Source organism: Athene cunicularia (assembly GCF_003259725.1).
Source record: "Athene cunicularia isolate RWA chromosome 6 unlocalized genomic scaffold, athCun1 chr6_part2, whole genome shotgun sequence".
Taxonomy (NCBI): domain Eukaryota; kingdom Metazoa; phylum Chordata; class Aves; order Strigiformes; family Strigidae; genus Athene; species Athene cunicularia.
The window spans coordinates 482,374-495,433 of NW_020799106.1; the positions used below are offsets into that span (position 1 = coordinate 482,374).

The 13,060-nt window shown below is 40.0% G+C and overlaps 1 protein-coding gene across 4 annotated transcripts in view; it reads left to right on the top strand.

Moving 5' to 3' along the window:
• NRG3 (neuregulin 3) overlaps positions 1-13,060 on the top strand; it is a 204,827-nt gene that overhangs the window by 97,619 nt on the left and 94,148 nt on the right. For 2 of the 4 annotated variants that reach the window (XM_026851928.1, XM_026851927.1), the window contains exons 2-3: positions 6,656-6,729; positions 10,304-10,344. The gene's annotated coding sequence lies outside the window, so the exon portion shown is untranslated. The remainder of the gene's footprint in view (positions 1-6,655; positions 6,730-10,303; positions 10,345-13,060) is intronic. The other 2 variants (XM_026851926.1, XM_026851925.1) reach the window with 1 other exon arrangement.

Consider the following 13,060-nt stretch of genomic DNA (forward strand, 5'->3'; position numbering starts at 1 on the left):
TAGCTGTAAAGTTCCATGTTTCATTTCAGAAAGAGATTGAGCTTTATTCAGTTATATATGTTGGAGTGTTAAATACATCAAGGGAGGAATTAATGAAGGGCAGCTTCCCCTGTTGCCATGGTAGGCTTTTGTACCTGGTTTTGCATTAGGCACTGTCACCCTTCCTCCTCCGCCTCCTCCTCCTCCTCCTGCCTGTGCCCTCTGCCCCGCGCGCTTTCCGCCGGCAGCCTGCGCACGCCCGCGGCCCAACGCCCACAGTCACTCACAAGTAAGAAAAGCCTTTTCCTTTCAACAGTTTGCTCATAAGTTGCTGCATGATCCTTTTATGACAAATATGGGAAAAGTCATGTCAACCTGAAAAAGTCTTTCCATTGTGAAACTACAGAAACATCTGCAAGAGAGAAATGTCACCTCCGCCAGCACTGCTCGGTATTTACCTTGTCTCCCGTGTCCTGCAATTTCTGGAAGAGTCTCCAGTAGCCATCAGCTGATTTGCTGTTAGAGTGTTACTTCTGGTTTGTATTTCACTACCAACTGTTGGGTGATAACAGGAGTAACTCTGTCCAGGGCTTGACACGTGACTGTTTCACCTGCTGACACATGGGTAGAACATGGGTAGAGCTCTGTTGGAAACCTTTATTTCCATTATCTTGTTTTTCCTCCTCTCAATCTATTTTGAGATGGAGTAACTGATTTTTTTTTTCCCAAGAACAGTCTTTCATAGAATAGATAATAATCAAATGATCAGGACGTTTTTGCAATATAGGAAACCTGGGTTCAAGTCTTCAATGCTTATTTTTCACACCAAAAACTGAATGTGAATCTCTTACTTCTCAGGTGAGTGCCTGACCAGCAAACTATTGATTTTTATGAAGGGTTCATTTTCTGTCTGGCTCTGAGCGTGGTATCCACTGAGAAGTGTTCTTAACTGTGATTCAGTGGTCTGATCTGTGGAATCTAGGAGGCCTGTTTTCTGCTTATAGTGGCACCCTGCACATGTCAGATGACAAGATAGCCTGCCTGACCCTCACTGTTAAGATCCCTTTTTTCTTCCCTTGGGAATAAAAGCTGTACTTAATAACACTCCTATAATCAGTACAAATTTCCCTTTATTTCAGTTAAGGTCATTCTGGTTGCAGGCACAGAAGCCTACATTTAGATTACCTGCAGAGCAGAGGAATTATTTTTCATTGTTTACAGCATATTTCAGACGAGACTGTGGGACAAACCAATGGCCTGTACAATGTCATAGATTGCTGCTGTATATTTATTGCATAACTGGCTCTCTAACCCATTCTCAGTGTGAAAATAAATACTTGACCAAAATTTATAGACCATTGGAATATTTCTTTATCAAGATCTCAAATTCCTCTCTCGGAGAATAAATAACAGATGCAGAATGTGCTCTTAGTGCATCTGATCATCCGTGCAGTGGCTGTAATGGTGTCACCAGAAAATAATTTGTAACTGATCCAGTAAAAGTATGAGATGGATTGTGATGAATCGTTCTAATTAATAATATTTTTGAGATTGTCATTTTGTAGCTTTTACAAGTGGAAGTAAACGTGTTATACACTGCAAGAATGAACTTTCATTTTTCATAGGTGCTATTAATTCCACCTTTTAAATTGGGTAACTTCTGTTTCTGAGACTAGGGTTGGATTTTAGGTTTATGTAAATTCATTTTCTGGGCACTGCACTGTTAAGACATTTCTGTTAAATGTCACACATCACTGTTGGCCTAGCATACGCTTACTCTCCTGATGTATAGGATTACAGCTTTGTCTTCTGGCATAGTCTGTCACTGAGGCTCCAAATGCCATTTTCAAAATTTCCATTTCAGAGGAAATCATATATCTTATGGTTGCCAAATTCTGGACTTTGTGCAGAGGAACTATTTTATGCAAACTTCTTCACATGACCCAAGGCAATGTGATCACCACACTTAGGGAAAAAAAAAAAAAAGAATTATTCCCATTTCAAATGGCTGGGCAGTATCGCAAGGAAGGAGGAAGGAGCTGGGGGTTAGCGGCGTCATCATCTTTCGTAACCTCCGCAGTTTGCTAGTGCCACTCTCTCTCCTGCCTTCGGTACGTTACCATCCCGTGAGAGCTGCAATACTCCAGTGTAATGGGGATACGGAGCTCTGTGCGGAACTACTTAGGGACCACGTGAACTGGGATGGTAACGGCTTCTTGGCCATGAGCTTTGTATGTTCTTTCCTAACTCCTCTAAGTAGGTTCTTTGTAGTATCTTCCCTTTCTTCTTCTGGCTTTAGACATACTTTATTCTTCAGCTTCATGTAGTGTGCAGTTTGCCACCCCTTCCTCCCCTGCTCACTTAACTTTATACGAGTGTGTGGCATAGGAGATCAGGGATTTGGAGTGCTGTTATTCCTCCATGAGATGGAGTCTCTATTTGAAATCCCCCTTCGCTCCATAATGATTGAATACACGAGAAACAATTCTGAGACGTGTCCACATGTCTGTGATCTTTTTGACTATAATATACATGTATTAATACTATTTAATATTTAAAATGGGGACAAAAAGATGGAATAAATGTTCATACTCTCCTTACTTTTTAATACTTGAGCACAAATTTGCACAAGTAGGAAAAGAACTTCTCAGCAGGAATAAGGAATGTGTTTCTGTGTTACGTTTTCACACAAGGGACACTGGGTGACCATGAAGTGCAATGCACAATGCAGTCAGACCTCGAAAAACATAATCTAGAGAAAGTACATTGCCAAAGAAAGATGTGAAGAACACATGATAAAATAATCTTAGCTGGATTTAGCAGATACAATTTAGAGATGTACTGTTTGCAAGCGTTCTAGCAGCTGCAGATCAGCATTACCTGTGATTCTCTTTTCATACCATTTAATCAGCAATAGTTAAATCATTCCATTCATATACTCGTGTTGATGTTTTCGGTCTAGAGCACAGACAGGTACAGTTATTTTGGTGAAAATCTGAATGTAAAATAGAGAATTCCATTTTCATGCTTACTTTGCAAGGAGGCTGTAATTAACAGTAATTAGCGAGCTCTTTGCCGTGGGCTGCATTCAGGCAGTGCCCAAGCCTGATCCACAGCTCAGCCCTTCAGCACAGAAGAGGCTCTGGGGCTGGATGGAGCTCAGCCCACCCTTCCCAGCCGTCGCTGCGGACGTCCCACTACAGATCAGAGCCTTCACCTCACAGCAATATCTTATCCTCATCTCATTTGGGTTGGTTTTTTTAAGGCATAAAAAATAAACATTTGCTTGTTGGATGATCGAATAATAATTTCTGAAACAGTTGGCTGCATCGAAGCGTTTTCCAAGATTTTCTGGATTACTCACTGCTTTTTTAATATATCTCTAAATAGAAATGTGATCATTCACACTGCATATGCCAGCATTGAGCAACCTCAGTTGGACTTCCCTGAACTTCTGTATGTGACATAACAGTGCTGTTTTGATAGGGGTTTTGTGGTGGATTACTTTTTTTGGTTTGGGTTTATTTTTCCTTGGGGGTGTGATGCCAGTTAGCAGCATGAGTGCACGTTGGGTACTGCGGGCACAACTATGACATCTGTTCACTTAGGGTGGATGGCAAATGCTTCAACAAAGATTACAGGATGCTGCAACATGGTAAATAAACCTTTTCTGTATTAACATTATAACCATCAAGTGTATATTCTGCCAGACTTCAGTGTCACAAGACTTATTAACAAAGGTTTGAACTTGGGTATGGTATGGCAGAGCAGATATTGCTATTATTCAGTGTCTTAGGAATTTCAAAAATAATATGTTAATGAAACTATAGAGGACAGTTTTTAATCTTTGTTTGTCTTTGCTTAAGTTAATATAATTTTTAAAACAAGCTATGTATGGCCTTAGCTGTTATCTTAGAGTAAGATGACATAATGACATTAAAAGATTATATCTATTCTTTGATATATCATCTACGTCTGTAATAAATTTTGAAAGTAACAAAAATTAATTCCTCTTGTGGAATGTTCATAGACATGTACAGGTAAGTGAAAATACTACTTTAAATTCATCCAGGTCAGTCAATCAGCTGATTACTGTATGATCCAGTTCCATAGTGATGGAGAAAAGCAGCACTGTATATGATAAAGTCAGGATAAAAATAATAGTTTGATATGATGATAGCCATTACATTGCAGAGAAGAAATCCATCCCCTGTCATTCTCTCTGGAGTGCATGGCATAGTTGTGGCAGCATGCCGTTCAGTTAGGTACCGGGGAGCTGTAAATCAAAGTGACTCTCTGATATATTCTGTTCCAACCCATTTCTCTTAACAAAGTCGGGAAGAGAAAGACACAGACACACATCTAACTTAGAGTCTTGTACTGGGGTCATACTTTATCAGTTACAGAAGTCTCCTGTGAGATTGTTTTTTGAGGCCACCAACATTAAATGGAAGGTGGAGACATCTACAGCACCTTTTGCAGTTCTTACGAGATGCAAAAAATATTTTCTTCAACTAAAAGCCTGGTGTTTGGTTTGGCCCCTGACATGGCAGGGTTGCAATAGAGACACACCCAGCCCCCCCAAATCTACCCTAGCAGCTAATAGTAGCAAAATTTCTCTCCTTGAATTTTGGCCTGAGAAATTAATTAGCTGGACCAAAGCTAATTGCCTGGGCCAACTGGCAGCTGGAATAAATGGTGCAAACTCTGGTTCTCAGCTGTGAAGTGAGATAGTCTAAATTTCTGTTCTGAAGTGTGAATGAGGGAAGGAAGACAGCAGAACTCAGGGCTCAGATGTGCCCTGTGAGCTCAGATGGGTCCATCCGAGCGGGAGGAGAAAGGGGTTGCTCCTGCTGGTGTGGGAGTACTTGTGGCATTGCTTTCCTTGCTCCTGGCTGCTGGGAATTCCCGTGTGCTGATGAGCACTCGGTGCGGCTCTGCCAGGAGATACCAGACTGCGGCTCTTTATCCTCACACATAGATCAGAGGCTTTAGTCATGAGATCAGGCTGTGTGGTGAACACTTGTGTGACTTGCAGACCAACAGTTTAGCACAGAGAGTTGTACGTGTGCCATAAGGTAATAGTAACCAAGGCAGGTACAAGTGTATGACAGAAAGTTAATAGAAAAGGCTAAAGGCAGGAATAGCCCCATGCATGGAGGTTGTCCTTAAGCTTTGAAGTGACTCTCCTCAAGTCTGTGGAGCAGAGTTTCTGTTTGCTGTGAGGCAACTTCTGATATTTCATAGTCAGAGGCAAAAGGTGCACACAGCAGCGTCTGAGGATATGGAGCCTTCTTCGGTTTTTCTGACTAGTGGACAATTTTATTCGAGTATTTTGCATTTCAAACCAAAAAAAACCACCTTTTTTTTCCTTGGCTGATAGCTTACGACCACTGCCATAGGATCTGAATTCCGTTTTTTCCCGGTCAGTCATTTTACAGATAGGCGAGTACCAGAGCAGAAGCTGATCTCCAACGTAGTGCTCAGCATCCACTGGGGAGAGAGGCAGAATGGAGGTTTTGAAATGATACCTGTACGGGTTTGTAGATCTTCTTCTTACTGTACATTTCTACTACATTTTGGGGTCTGATGGGAATTCTTATAATTACATATTTGCTCATATGTGCTTACTAATCCCTGAATTATTGCTGGTGAGATGCACTTCTCAGTGAAGCATTAATTTATTAAACCAAAAGCATTTTAAAAGGCAACTTTTAGAGGAAACCTGAGTAGAAGCATTGTGAAGGAACAGATAACTTCTGCTCCTGACATTATCACATCATTCAAGCTGCAGCTGTCAATCCTAATGAAGGGTGGTGATGCTGATTTGAGCATATTGTTCATATGATGTGCAAGAGCTTTGGGAGATAAGGAATCCCTGTTGCTATCATTTATAATTAAAGCGTCCATCACTTTTCTCTGAAAAACTGCTTGGCAAATAAATAATTAAAGGTCTGATTCTGATACACTTAGTTGAAATGAGAGAGACTTCTGAGAACAGTCCAAATGCAGTAAATGGAATTTCTTCAAAGTAAGGTTTCAAGATAAATAACAGTATTAGAATCTCAGTCAAAGCCAGTTCTTGGTTGTTAAGGCAGAAGGATACTCTGGTTTATGTCCTTTGAAATATAATCCAGCAGACATCTAAGACTGTCCACTTACAAACAGTGCCTGATGTTCTCTGTCATGCTTAAACATGTTCTCTTCTAAGCACAGTAGAAACTAGTCTTAAAATTAATGGCTAGAGATCAGTATTCCCTGCTTACTCAAACAGCTGAAGACAAAGTTGTTGATCTGGTGGCTTGTGCAGTACAGAAGCTTTATAAAGCTTTGTGTTACCTAATAAGTTTATGTTATTACAAATATTCTGTTTTATAGAGAATTTGATTGTTTTACTGAATTGATACTTAAAAGAAGGGTTATGCTTAAATGATATTTCTTTTCATAGTTTCTAAAGTAATCAAAAAGGTTTGGGTTCAGTGTTTTGAAATACAGAATGTTTTCCATGCTTCCATTGTGTTTCAGTAATAACCTTGCTTCCACAATAGTTGAAATAACTGTAAACATGCAAGTCCCTCACAGCATTGGCAGGGAGAATTTCAGTTGATTTTGCTACCTTGAAATTAACCTTTTACTACCGCATGCGTATGTTTGTCATTTATCCCCTTTTTCTCAGGTGCAAAGAGGGCTACCAGGGAGTCCGCTGTGACCAATTTTTGCCGAAAACCGACTCAATCTTGTCAGATCCAAGTACGTCAAATGTTTTTCTTATATTTCAATCCATGCTGGAGGCTGTTCTTACTATGCGAGATGACCCTTTGCATATTGTCAGAAGGCATGTTAGGGATCCCTGCGGCTGTGTGTCGGGAATGGTGCTGCTGGTGGTGCTGGGATAAATTACCAATTATCATTTGGAATAATGGTGTCCCTGCCTAAAGCCAAAATACCCATGTATGTCTACTTTTGACTCAAGAATGAATGAAATTACATAATCTAAAAGGAAACAAAGTATAGGCTGCAAAGGGGTTCCTTCTAAAGAAAATAAATTCATATTGTCTGGCACTGCAGAGATTATAATCTTGGAAATATCTAATGCCAGTTTACGTAAAACTCATTTATTTTTTCACTTTTTTAAGTGAAGTTGCTCTCTATCTGCAGAGTAAAGGTGTACTTTGAGGGAGTAATGTGGAGCAAAGTAACTGTCTGTCACACTGCTCAGTGTATGCTGGAATACCACCTTGCAGGGATGTTCTCCTGCTCCAGCGTTGCCCTTTTAAAACTATGTCCTAAACATTATCCAAGGCCAGTTTCTTAGAGGTGAATCCATTTAGTAATTACTGTTGTTTATCTCAAATTTTTAAACAAAGTGACATACATCAAAGGGTCATATCCATTCTCTTGGTTTTGTTCTTATACCTGGAAACTGTAATGTATTAAGTCCTTGGTTTGGGGTGCTCTTTAAAATTTGATTTGAGTTCTTTTGCTTGTGTTTTTTGGAGAATAATGTTTGTTCTTTGTTCTTCCAGTCCTTTTTTTTTTTTTTTTTTGTTTATTTTCTTGTGCTTTTCCATGTGAAAGCCTGTTGCCAGACACCCGTTGTTTTGTTGGTCTCTGTGTGTATAGCTCCCATTATAGTTTGCTTTGTATTTGGTTTAGCTTTTCCTTTTGCTTGACCTTTCATGGTGAAGTGCAGAGCCTGTAATGAACAAGCAGGTTTTATCTGCCAAATTGTATATGCATGTGTCAACATAGAAGCTGTGTATACGTCAAGGGAAAAGAAAGATACCTTGTGTTCTAAAAGTGGGGGAAAGGACACTCGATTAACAGCACGACTCTCCTGACTTGGTTTGAACAGGGGACTCTAGCTTTGCTCCCTCAAGAGTAGAGGTGAAGTTCATACAGATGCAGTACAAAGCCTGAAAAGCCTCCCAGATTAAGCTGCATCTAATAAGGCCAAAAGCCCTACAGTGTCTGTATGCCGCAGACAGCATTGTTCCTTTGCGGCGTTGTGTTGGTTGCAGAGCTTTGTGTCCCTTTACTCGGGAGGTGCTTACTTTAGTTGGTTTCTGACTACATAGTTCCCATACAATTCCACCTGATCCTGCTCAGTAAGTAAGGTTCTGCTGAAATGTCCTTTTTACACCTTCTGACTGCAAAGGCTATTTTATTTTATTAAGCCTTTCTTTCAAAATTATGTTACTTAGCATATGCAAGACCAGGGGACCTGGGCTTGGTGTCGATGCCAGTCCACTGGACACACCTGTGGCCCAAGAAGGGCCCCTCTTCCATACGAATAAAGACAGTTAACGTGAGTTAGGTAATTTCCCAGTCCGTTCTGAAATTTGACTTACATTTGATTCCCATCTGTATTCAAAAGAGGAAAAGCTTCTGTTCAGCTACGTTTCTGTGTGTTGGCGTAGTGTGATCTATCTCTGTGTGTGTACGTGCACATGCACGGGCTGTAAGCATGCCTGGCCTGCAAGAGAGATCTCTGAAACTTTCTGCTGCCCTGGACAGTGACAGCATGAGCGTTTTGCTCAGGAGTTAAATAAATCATGTATTTATCTTCCTTCTGGAGAAGAAAAAATTAATACCACACTGATAATTAGCACTGAGCAGCATAAATTTTTGCTATTTCCATAACCTGAGAAGAGTAAAAAGTATTTGACGCAGTAGTCAAGTGCAATGTGATCATCTCCAAAGGCACTGGTGTTGCTTTATAAAAGCTTGGTTTTGTGGTTGAATGTGTGTTTGGTTTAGGAACAGAACTTCTGAAGGAGGTGGCTTCAGAAAGAAGCAATTTTTTTAAATGCAAGGCTTAATTTCCAGAAGTTGAACACTCAGATGAGAGCTCTTGTGTCTGGACTGCACGTAGCCAACATCAGCTGGTGTCAGTCAAGCTTTACACAAATAAAGTCCAGCTTATTTGAGTTTTGTGGGATTGCTTAGGGTTCTCATGACTAAATGTGTTCAGAACTGCTAATGATGCACCTGATAATGATATTTAACTTCTTTGAAGCATGCATGCATGAAATACTGAAGCAATATGTTTTTAATCTCACCTTGTCTGTCACAGTGCAGGTTACATTTCAGAACATTCCCTTGGCATTAAATGTGAAGTGAATCTGAACCACAGTCACTTGAAAACTAGCAACAATATTATCTAAAAACTGTTAGTTATTTACATACACAAGAGTTGGTTTGGTTTTGTTTTTGTTTTTTCAATAGACCTCTGAAACAAACCCGGCTTGTTGAGCATAGCTGTTATCTGAGTGACAAATAATGTGATATGGCTCTGCGAGAGTTTTAACGGCATCAGGCCAAACCCAGCTTCTTAGCTCATTTTAGGTGTATGTTAGTCAGGTCTTGAGTTTACATCACAGATCTGAATACAAATTATGTAATACTTAATACAGATTAATGCATGCTAAATTGTGTACGTGTAGTTTAATTAAACAGTCAAGATAGTTAAGATTCTGTTTTCAGGAAACCTCTTGAAACTACCTGATGGGGTTTCAGAATTCCTGAATTGCATCCATGGCTTCTTGCAGTCAGATCTGCCACCTGCTGCCTTTCAGCTCAAAGTTAGAGTCAAATTAATAACAAAATGGATGTAGGACACACATAGAGCAGTGTCAGAACACCCCACACACAGGCCCTTGTACTGGACCGTCAACCATCCTAGATGTTGTCAGGTTCCACCTCCCTTAATTTCTCCACTCTTAACCAGCTTTTCTGGCTAAGTGAAAGATGTTTAAATAAAAAAAAACAAACCACACCAACAAAAATCCCCAACCCAAATGCAGGTACTTTGAGAAGAAGTTTGTTGATCTTGGAATACCGGAGAAATGTGCCTAAACCATGGGAGCCACGAGGAACCCAACAAAATAACAACATCCCCAATAAGGGGAAAGGCTGCATGCTGCACGGCAGTGCAACCCATGCTCCCCGTCGGTATTGAGAGGAGGGAACCCGCCAGCCCTGCTAACACTGGGCAGGACAAGTCCCTGAACTCTCTCTGTCATCTCCTTCATCTGTGGAGGGAGTACTAATGGGACAAAGAGAAAAGAAATGGCAGTCACGTGCTTGAAGGAAAGGATAGAACTATGTTTGAAATGTCGCTTTGACTTTCTCCATCTGGGCTAACTGCTCTACAAATACAGTTCATGACAGTGGTGGAGCACTTACATCTTCGACATGATGATAAATACAACTTCATGTACGAGTCATTTTTCAGGCATGTGTAGTCCTGTGTGTATCTATAGGATTGGGAACTTCTATACACATAAATTGTACAAATGTACTCATGTACTATCCTTTATAGTGTTCTGGAGTAGACCTGCCTGGCCCAACGAATCTTGAAAGGTAAGTTGTATGTAGGCTGTAGATATTTCTTTTGATCAGTTTTTATCCTGAGACAAAGTGTAACCTTGAAAGCTTTGACTGTTCTGTGCAGATATTCCAAAGCAGGGAACAAGGCATTGAGAATGGGTTTGTCATTTTACCCTTTTTTTTTACCAAATTGTTGGACTCCACCTTCAACTCTTTTGTTCATGACCTTGAAAGCAACTATCCTACGCAAAAAGTCTGTGTCAGTTTTTTAATGTACAGTATTAATTTTATATTTGGCATATTAACATTCAAGTTGTCCCATTTGACCTCCGAAGCTTAAATGTAGAGGGTTCCCCGGTCACTGGGAATGTTATCCGATCCTTTTTTAAAATAAATGCATTATTTTCTCAAAGGAAAAAAATAGGATGGAAAGCTTATAGGTCATTAGGCCACGCTTCTGCTGTTGCAGACAACCCCGCCATGTAATTCCTTCCATAAACTGATCATACTTCTTTTGTAAACCACTTACAATCAGTGTGAAGCCGCCACTAGAAACAGGTTTTGTTTGTCATCTCTGCTCTGAAGGTTTCAAGTCTTTTCAGCTTCCACACAAAATTTATGGACAGCCCAAGTCTGTCAATTATGTTCTTTGTTAAAATGTGCACTTGGTGTCTACATTGATATTTTTTTCCTATTGGTTTCCACCATGTTACAGTTCAGGTCTGCCTTTCTTCCGACGTCAGAAGTCTTACTCCTGTGGAGCTAGCCATAACCTGTGCTCCAGCCTGTGACAGCCTCTGTAATCTGCACTTACTCGTTCTTTGGTTGCCTCTTTGTGCAGCAATGGATAAGAACCCCCCTTCCGAAGGGCTGGGGCTCTAAATGAGCAAAACAACTCCAGAGAGTTTAAAAACGAGAGAACTGTTTTTTCAGAAATGTATTTGAAACCTCAAGACCCCCACTCGCCGCCTCCTGAAAAAAAGCCCCCAGAAAACCCAAACAAAAATCTTGGACTTTTTGCCTTTTCCTTTTATTCTCTTTTTGTCATCCGTGTCCGTCCCATCTCCCCGCCTCCCTCCAGTTTTGCATTTGTGAGGACATGGGATGATTTGTGTTGAAAGAGGACTCTGGACAGCGGAATTCGGGAAGTTCAACCTCCTGCTTTAAGCTTAGAAGTTTTTGCTAACTGTACTAGACACCACAAAGGTAATCTGTGAAATATTTATAGAATATATTTTCAAATAATTTGAATAAATAAAAAATGAAACTTCTGAGTCTCTTAATGATCAGTTATCTAGAACCTGAATATTTGTTTTGTCAGCTTTACTTAACCTTTCTGAACTTGTCAGCATTCCTCTTGAATTTGGTTTTTCTTCCTTTTTTGATTTCTGGGAGGCATAGGGGAAAATAAGATTTTGCTTTCAAGAAAGACTTTGAAGGTTGGATGTGGATAGGGGCAGTTATGACTGGAAGAGAATTTAGGGAAAATAGGACTGATTAGCCAGAGGTGGATGTTGTGGAAGGCAAATCCTTCTGAAACAAATTTGACATGGGCCTTGTTTAACCCCAGATAGAACTTCTGAAATCTGGCTCTAAATCTGAATTTTGTCTCTAAATCTTAACTTTGTCTCAAAAAGAAAAGGTTTTTAGCCCTTCTGCAGTAATTATGTCATCTGGTTAAGACTGGCTTGTATTCAGAAAAGCATATATGGAGGGAGAGGCTTCAGACCAAGATTCTTTTGCAGCGATTGTCATTTTGTGCTGTTTTATCAATCTAATTGCAAAGAAGAGTGGCACATCAACTGTGTGTTCACAGAATAATAATTATTCATGTTGCTCTAGGATATTAAGCTTTCACAAAAATGAGATCATCAAAAGGTGATATTTTATTTATTGCCTGTAAAATTAGCTTTTAAGAGCTATGTGGTGACAGTGGTCAAGTGAAGTCCCTGAAGGTGAGAGGTCAGTGTAAGATCTGTGAGCATGCATCCAGTGGGGGTGACATTCCTCTTAACTGCAGTTCCGTTACAAGGAGATATAAACAGAGTCCTTCCAGTTCAAATACATCACAAATCAACCTAGATTAGTGTTGATGCATTAAAGATTCAAAGGAAGGAAGGAAGGAATTGCCTTGTTAGAAATAGCATTACAGGAGAGAAGCAGCAGAGTCGCTTCAGAAGTTTTAATGAATTTATCTATAGATGAGGAAAGATGCATCACATGAGAGACAGGCTGGGGAATATGAAACCTCAGCAAGGTAAAATAAGAAAGAAAAGATATCCTCGGGGGAATGAGGGACATGTTTTCCCTCCTCTTTGATCAGGTGTGGGTAGAGACCTCAGGATGCAGATTGTAGGAGATGACGTTTTTTCAAATTTGAGTTGTGCTGAAGCTGTAAAATTTTTCTTCATGTGAACAGTATGAATCTTCTTTACTTTTTATTTGTTTGTTTGTTTACTTTAAAATAGGAACTTAGGCTTTATTCTGCAGAACTGGAGCGAAAGGCTCAAAACCAGAAGTGCAACATTAACGAAGCGTTAGTAAAACGGTGCGGCAGTGGGAAACGGAAATGTGAATGCATTCGGTGTCAGAACATACTGAAAAGTTAAAGCCCAAGAGAGATGAACTGAAATCACAGATCTGCTGCTAATGCAGTGGGCAAAGAAAATCACACACAAAATCACTATCAGTTTTTATAATTGTTTCTTACAATATTAAAACCAAAACGTAAACAACTGGAAATAATATT